At 41.8% G+C, this 7,300-nt stretch overlaps 1 pseudogene; it reads right to left on the bottom strand.

Moving 5' to 3' along the window:
• The window catches only part of LOC129688086 (serine/threonine-protein phosphatase 4 regulatory subunit 1-like), a 24,076-nt pseudogene extending 17,346 nt beyond the window's left edge, over nt 1-6,730 (bottom strand).
• Between the last annotated feature and the right edge of the window lie 570 nt (nt 6,731-7,300).

The raw sequence follows: 7,300 nt of genomic DNA, 5'->3' as shown, positions 1-7,300 counted from the left end.
ATAGATAGATAGATAGATAGATAGATAGATAGATAGATAGATAGATAGATAGATAAATTTAAAAAAAGTCTACCCTCATCAGGGCAGTACCTGTGCAGTACAGGAAGAAAAGATTGCACCTAAGAGCTGACTGTGAATCAAGTTGAAATACTCTTTACATATACTATTCATGATAAGAAATTTCCTTCAGGGGAGGAGGACCTCCCCTAGCAGTGGACTTGGAAAGGGACAGGGAGGAGATGAGGGAGGAAGGGTAGGGTTGGAAGGGAATGAGGGAGGGGGCTATGGCTGGGATACAAAGTACATAGCCTGTGATTAATATTTAAAAATAAAAATAAAAAAATAAAGTAAAAAAAAAACCAGAAATTTCCTTCAGCTCATGACCAGGATAAAAAAAAAAAAAAAAAAAAAAAAAAAAGGAGAGAGAAATTCTGTAAATATTGTGTAAATGTGTGAAACAATGTGCTGCATTAGGAGACAAAATCAGAGCCTATTTAGTGTTAACATCAAGCCCTTAGGATAAAAATTTTAAAACCCTCTTTTACCATGTAGCGACATCAAAAACTACTTTCTGTGAGGGCTGGGATGGTCAACCATGATGCTGAACAGACTCTGCACATGGAATGAATGCTTAAACTAATACAGAAGTGGGTTTTTCCCCCATCCAGTGCACATCAGCCTTTTGGCCATAAGTATGCTGTTTATCAGTCATTGAATAAAACCAGGAGAAAACAATGCAAGTCTCTAGGAAACTCATCCTTTTCAAAAGGAAAATGCTCTGCCAGTTCAGGCTTCATTCAGCCAGGAAGATGAGTTGCAGCTTTGGTGACTATTGTAATCCTCTGAAAAAGTACTTTCTCTCACACGAAGATACGATACTAGTACTTTATAGACTGTTTTTTTTTTTTGACTCATAAAACCCCTAGACTTCTGAGTAGCAAGTAGCACCTCTAACGGAGTTGGCAAGAAGTAGGTCCTCTCACATCTGTCCCACATCTGGGTCAGAGCAGTCAAACCTTAGCTCTTGCAGAAGCAGAAAGAACACCTTGGACCATGCTTTCCAATAGGATGAGAAAGCAGTGCTCATCGCATCTTTAGAGGTTTTGGGACTGGATGGGTGGATGCTTGCAAAGTACTTGTCATCACTGGGGTGTCATAGCGCTCTGTTTCAGGGCCTCCTCATGACAGTTAGCAGAAGCTAAGTGGTATTCTTTTTTTCCAGTAGCTTGAGGTGGAAGTTTCTGATTTCTTTGGAAACTCAGTTGTGTCATGTGAATATGGTTTTTGTTTTGCTCCCAAGTGTGGGATGTGGGAATGTGCCCTGCCCCTTTGAGGAAAACAGCCTCTGTGAAAAGGCACATGATGTCTGTCAGCTGGAAACTACCTTGTACTGTACGAGGGGCATGGTTTTCGTGAGCTGGAACACAAACCTCGTGTGGACACTGAGAAGGGATAAATAGAAGCCCACAGGCAGTGAGACAATGCCTTTTGCATTGCTGCGCTTTGCTCTGGTTTGCATCCTCCGCTGGACTTAGGAGAGAGAAATGTTTGAAAAAAGAATTGCTCGTGCTGCTTTGGTGGAGTTCTGCCACTTCCACATACTTGTGCTGTTTGGGAAGAGTCTTGCCACTTCTACTTAATTGTTTCACTGCACCTGATGAGTCTTGCTGCTGCTACTTGGCTGTTGACTGCTGTTATCCTGACAACCAAGTTTGGTAATCCTCAAAGAAGCCAAAGACTCTTATCAACAGGAAGTAGGTAAAAGAGGTCTATAGTCCCTTTCCCTAGGGAGGTAGAGTTGTTTAAGAACCTTCAATAAAGTAGGTGCTTGAAAAATCTAAAGCCTACAGTAGCGTCTGTTGGAATGGTTTTGTGAGTAGCACTTTTAATATTTGGAACTCCTTCATTTGGCAAAGCAAGCAAATGCGGTGTCAGGTGCACAGCAACTAGTCTATGGAAGACACCTCATCAGTGACAGTCTGGGTGGAAAGCAGCAAGGGCTGCCGCTCTGTCAGACCATTGTCCAAACCATCATACGGTGAACAGAACCCTGGGTAACAACTTAGGAGATAGGGATTTTAGTTTCTCCGTAATAAGCCAGAATTCCAAGTACATGGAAACTCAAACGAAAATAATACCCAAATAAAAGCATGCACCCACACCCACACACACATGCAAACACACACTTCACGTGTTACTTTAAGTACCATTCAGTGCTTCAGTACATTAGATAAACATTGTACCGCATTTCAATCAAGGGAGGTTTTATGGCTACTCAAAATGTTGCTTGTATTTTTTTTCTTTTTAATTTTTTTTTTTTTGTAATAAAAGAAGCCAGAATTTTTCCTTTTGTTTTTGTGTTATATAGGGCTTAGTTCCCTAGTTGACTACCTCCCTATTCTATTTAGGTCATTTAAGCTGGCTGAGGACTGGTCTTGAACTCATGATCCTGCCTTTCGATGCTGAGGTTGCAGGTGTGTGCCAGCATGCTTGGCTTCCATTGTAGTATTAAACTTCTCTGCAGAAACTCAAGGCAGCCAGTCTGCACCTTTGTTTCCAACTTGAATTAAGAAAATCATGAGTGTGTTTATGAATACCTATTCTGATGTCATTGGGGTCTTTTAAAAATCCATTAAAAACTAGAACCAGATCTGCAGCTGTCAACTGGTCTCCAAGAATAACTGGAAGCTTGTGGATGCAGAATGCTAAAGTTCTTTGCACTTGCCACCTCATGTCTGATGCTGGAGAGTTGTAAATATGTCTTTGGCAGTGCCAGTTCTGCCTGTGGAGTGTTAGGACCACACCTGGCAGGCTTCATGCCCAGTGCTTAGCAATCATGACATCAACTGTGCTCAAAGGGGATTGGTCCTTGTCAAGTACTGATTGTAAAGCTTGTGGTATGACACCTTGCACTTCAGATCTCTCCTCATTGGGGTTACAGCCAATACTGGTGCTCATATCCATCTCTTCATGGACATGGTGAGGAGTGGCATCCAAATTCTCAACAGCAGCACTGACTAAAAGAATGGGGTCTTCTTGGTTTGGTACAGTCTGGTCTTCCTGGTTTGGTACAGTCTGGTCTTCCTGGTTTGGTACAGTCTTGTATTCTTGGTTTGGTACAGTCTGGTCTTCCTGGTTTGGTACAGTCTGGTCTTCCTGGTTTGGTACAGTCTGGTCTTCCTGGTTTGGTACAGTCTGGTCTTCCTGGTTTGGTACAGTCTGGTCTTCTTGGTTTGGTACAGTCTGGTAGCTCATTTATAGCCAGCACATCTTGCATCTCACTCCCCTGTTCTATGCCACCTACCTCTTTATGAGAATTTAGGCTAGAAGCAGTTTAGCTGACAGGGGCTCCAACCTGTTCTTTAGTGTCTGCCTCATTCACATGGGGCTCCAGGTTCTCTGTCTCCTCTTCAAGTTCCTTCCATGTGGCCATGGTGATGTTAGGAGAGCCCCGTATGGGGACTCCAGGTGCTTCTCCTGCTCATTCTGGGAGGATTCTCTCCTCAGAGTCCTATTTGAACTCTATGTCAATATCTATTTCAGGTAGACAAGTCCCTTCAAAAATGAAGAGGACTGAACCATCCCTGATTTAACAGAGCCAAATGTGGGGAGCTGGTGCCAACCTCTGGCAGGAACATAGACATGTACTAGTGGGCATTTTTAAATCATTCTCATTAGTGGCTGCTGCCTGAAGAGACTTAGAGGACAAAGTACAGAATAAGGAGCTGTCTATTGGAGCATCTGTGTCCCCTGGAGAGTTCCCAGCTGTCATAGCAGCACAGTCTGGCACCAGAATGAAGGACACTGAGGTCTGGAGGAGCAGCCTCTGGCTTAATCTGTCCTTCTACATCGTGTGATGCTATTTTTGTCTCTGCTGATGAATCTTCTGACTTTTACTAAAAGGATATATGAAAGACACCCTCACAGACAAACAAACAAATGAAAAGGGCTGCTTGGTTAACACAACCTGAAGGATCACTGATCAAGTTAATAGGTAGCAGTCTTAGTTACTTTTCTGTTGTGGTGATAAGGCATCATGGCCAAGGCAAAGAAAGAATCATTTCTTTGGAGCTCACGGTTTCAAAAGGTGAGTCCATGGTCATCATGATGGGGTACATAGAAGCAAGCAGACTGGCAGGGCACTGGAGCCGTAGCTATAAGCTTACATCTGATCCACAAGCAAAAGGCAGAGAGGAAGAAAGGGAGGAAGCGAGGGAAGAAGGGAGAAAGAGAAGAAAGATGTGGGGAGAGGGGAGAGGAGAGGACACACAACAGAAAGAGAGAGAGAATGAGAATAGGAATGGCTTTGATTTTTGAAACCTCAGAGCTGATCCCCAGGGACACACATCCTCCAACAAGGCTACCCCTTCTAATCCTTCCCAAACAGTTCCAGCTGCAGCAACAAACACTCAAATATATGAGCCCATGGTGAATTCAATTACCACAATAGTGCTGATAACTTCGTTCACTGGATTTTATCACGTGTTACATCGGATTTCATCATGTTACACATCAGACAGCCGTGAAACACTCAGCATAGGCCTTTCGGACTCCCCACATATTATCAGAACTGGAAAAACTTGGGCAGCAGCATTTCCTCGGTAGCTTGCCTGCCAACTCCCCTAATATGATCAAAATTGGCAGCGCAGACTTTTCAAACATGAAACATTCTACAGTCATAGCACATCTCACAAAAGGGAGGATAAGAAACTCTGTAATGTCCACAACCATGGGAGCCATCTTATACATTAAAGCCACAGCTTCTGTCTTCAGGCTGTCATTGCTATCTAGGGGGACATGGCACACTTTGGCCTCCACCTCAAATCACTCCATCAGCTCCTGCTCTGGCAGAGCTAGCAAAGCTGCCTTACCGGTTTTCCTTACCTGATCAATCTGATCTTCAAGGTAATTCTAACCATAAATATTTGGAGAAGCATATGGTGTTGAAGGCCAACTCTCCTGACAAAACAGTGAAGTACTCTGAATCATCAAAGCTGCTAGTTCTTTTCAAGACAGCAATACAGTCTCTTTCATCATGGCAGCCTTCTCTCAGAATATCCAGCAAGCTCTAGGCCATCATTTGTCTGTTAAGTGCGTGCTCAGTTGTGACATACTTTTCCAGCTTCCCAAATGGTGCCAACATTTCATTGTGTGAGATGAATTCCAGAGGTATCCTCCAGCAGGTTCTCCTAGAGCTGAAAGAGGTATGCCACCTTGCACTTGCTCAAAGTAATGGATGCTCACAGAGGGCCTCTCGACTCCCAAGCTTCAGTTCTAACTGTGGTCCTCTCACTATTTCCACTACATCTACAGCGACTTGCTCCACTGAAGTCTTGAAATCCTTGAACTCATCTTTGAATGTTGGTATCAACTTCTTCCAAAGTACTGCTGATGTTGATATTTTGACTTTCTGTAAATCACACATATTCTTATTGGCAACTATAATGGTGAACCTTCCCAAGTTTTCAACTTATTCTGACTGTGTTCATCAGAGAATTATCTGTGCTACTGTGGCATAAAATTTCTTATAATAAGACTTGCCATGTGTAGTGGTGAAGTACTCAAGAGACAGAGGCAGAAGACCATGGTAAGCTTGAAGTCAGCCAAGGTCTTCAGAAAAGACCCTGTCTCAAATAAGCAAGCAAGCAAACAAACAAGATGTGTGTGTGTCTATGTCTGTGTCTGTGTGTGTATACGAATATACACACATATATCACTCTAAAATCAGAATTCATATGTACACACACATATATACATATATTATATAGATATATCACTCTCAAATCAGAATGACATCATGATTGTAGGCAGCAGAATGGGTGTGTCACAGCTATAGAAACAACATTGGTCTCATTGTACGTCTTTCTCAGAGCTTTGTAGTGACAAAGCACTTTCTCTGTGTCTCCTCAGGAAGAGTCTTGTCACACAGCCCAGACATAGGGGTCATGCTCCTGTCAACACACAAATTCACTCAGGACTTCCCAACCCACAGACGGGTGGAGCCAGTTTGTCCTATCCAGACATTAAAGTTTTCTTCAAACTAGCAGCAAGGCTGTTTGTTTGTTTGTTTGTTTTTGGTTTTGTTTTTTTGTTTTTGTTCTTGTTTTTTGCGTTCTTAATGGAATAACTCCTTTAATTTCCTTCCGAAACTTTTCCTTTGCATTGATGGCTACTTAGTGCAGAAGGCCCAGTGTTTGGCAAAGTTCAGTTATTTCTAGATTTAGATTTAAACACCTGACTATTAGATGCTTCTGCCATTAAAAAGCATAATTTAATATTGCTGTGAAAGACACCAAAATGAAGGCCAGAGAACAAGGTGGCAGGTGGAAAAAAAATCTTATCTTCTAGGGCAAAACTCATGGTGCCTCCAAACACTGATCATTATCTTCATGTTCAAAGTAGATTTCATGCAAACACATGCAGTTGGGCCTTTTTTTCTTTTTAACCCAAAGTGACACTGTTACGTTTTCAGTGGCATACTTAGATTGTTATGTTTAATACAATTATTGCTATAATTGAATTATTACATTTTACAAGTGTAATATTTGTTGTCCTTGTTTTTTACCTGCTTTGTCTTCCTCTGTTTTCTTCTGTAATTTTGGCTGAGCATATATTTGGTTCCATTTCTCCCTCCCCTTGCCGTAGCATTATTTAAAACAGTTTAGTGACTGCCTTAGAGTTAGCAATGGTCAGCTTTAACCAACCCAAGAACAGCATCGTCTAACAGCATCGCACCGCTTTGCGGATAGTGCAGATTCTCGATAATGGAGATAATGCAGCACTTCCGTCATTTGCAGCACTCATCCACAAGGCGTAATCACCAAGCATATTTCTGCTATCATTCTTTTGAGGAAAATGTTATTTATTAAACCTAGAGTAGAAAAATAAAACATTTTATTCTCATTCATTCCTTCTACTGTATTTAAATCACATATATTCATATGTATATATATATATATGAAAATATTTCTTCCTAGATAAATATTACGATTTGAAGTGTCTTCCTGACAGCCATGTATAGAAGGCTTGGTTCCCAGGATTCAGAGATGGGTCATTGACAACGTGCTAGAGTTACAGGAGCTCTGATCGCATGACTGGATTAGTTCATGGTGATTCATAATTTGAGGATATGATTTCCCTGCCATAGGTAAAATTCATAACAATCAATTTTTCACCCTGAGCTGCCAGCAGTTCATAAATACAGCTTAATTTCCTACCAGTCCTGGCTCTCTAGGGGCAGAAGCATTGCTTTTGTTAGACTAGGGTTCTCTGTATTCTTTGTTTACTGCGGTTTTCACGG

This window comes from Psammomys obesus, unplaced genomic scaffold (assembly GCF_907164565.1).
Source record: "Psammomys obesus unplaced genomic scaffold, mPsaObe1.curated_primary_1811, whole genome shotgun sequence".
NCBI lineage: Eukaryota > Metazoa > Chordata > Mammalia > Rodentia > Muridae > Psammomys > Psammomys obesus.
This window is presented reverse-complemented; position numbering and strand designations above follow the sequence as displayed.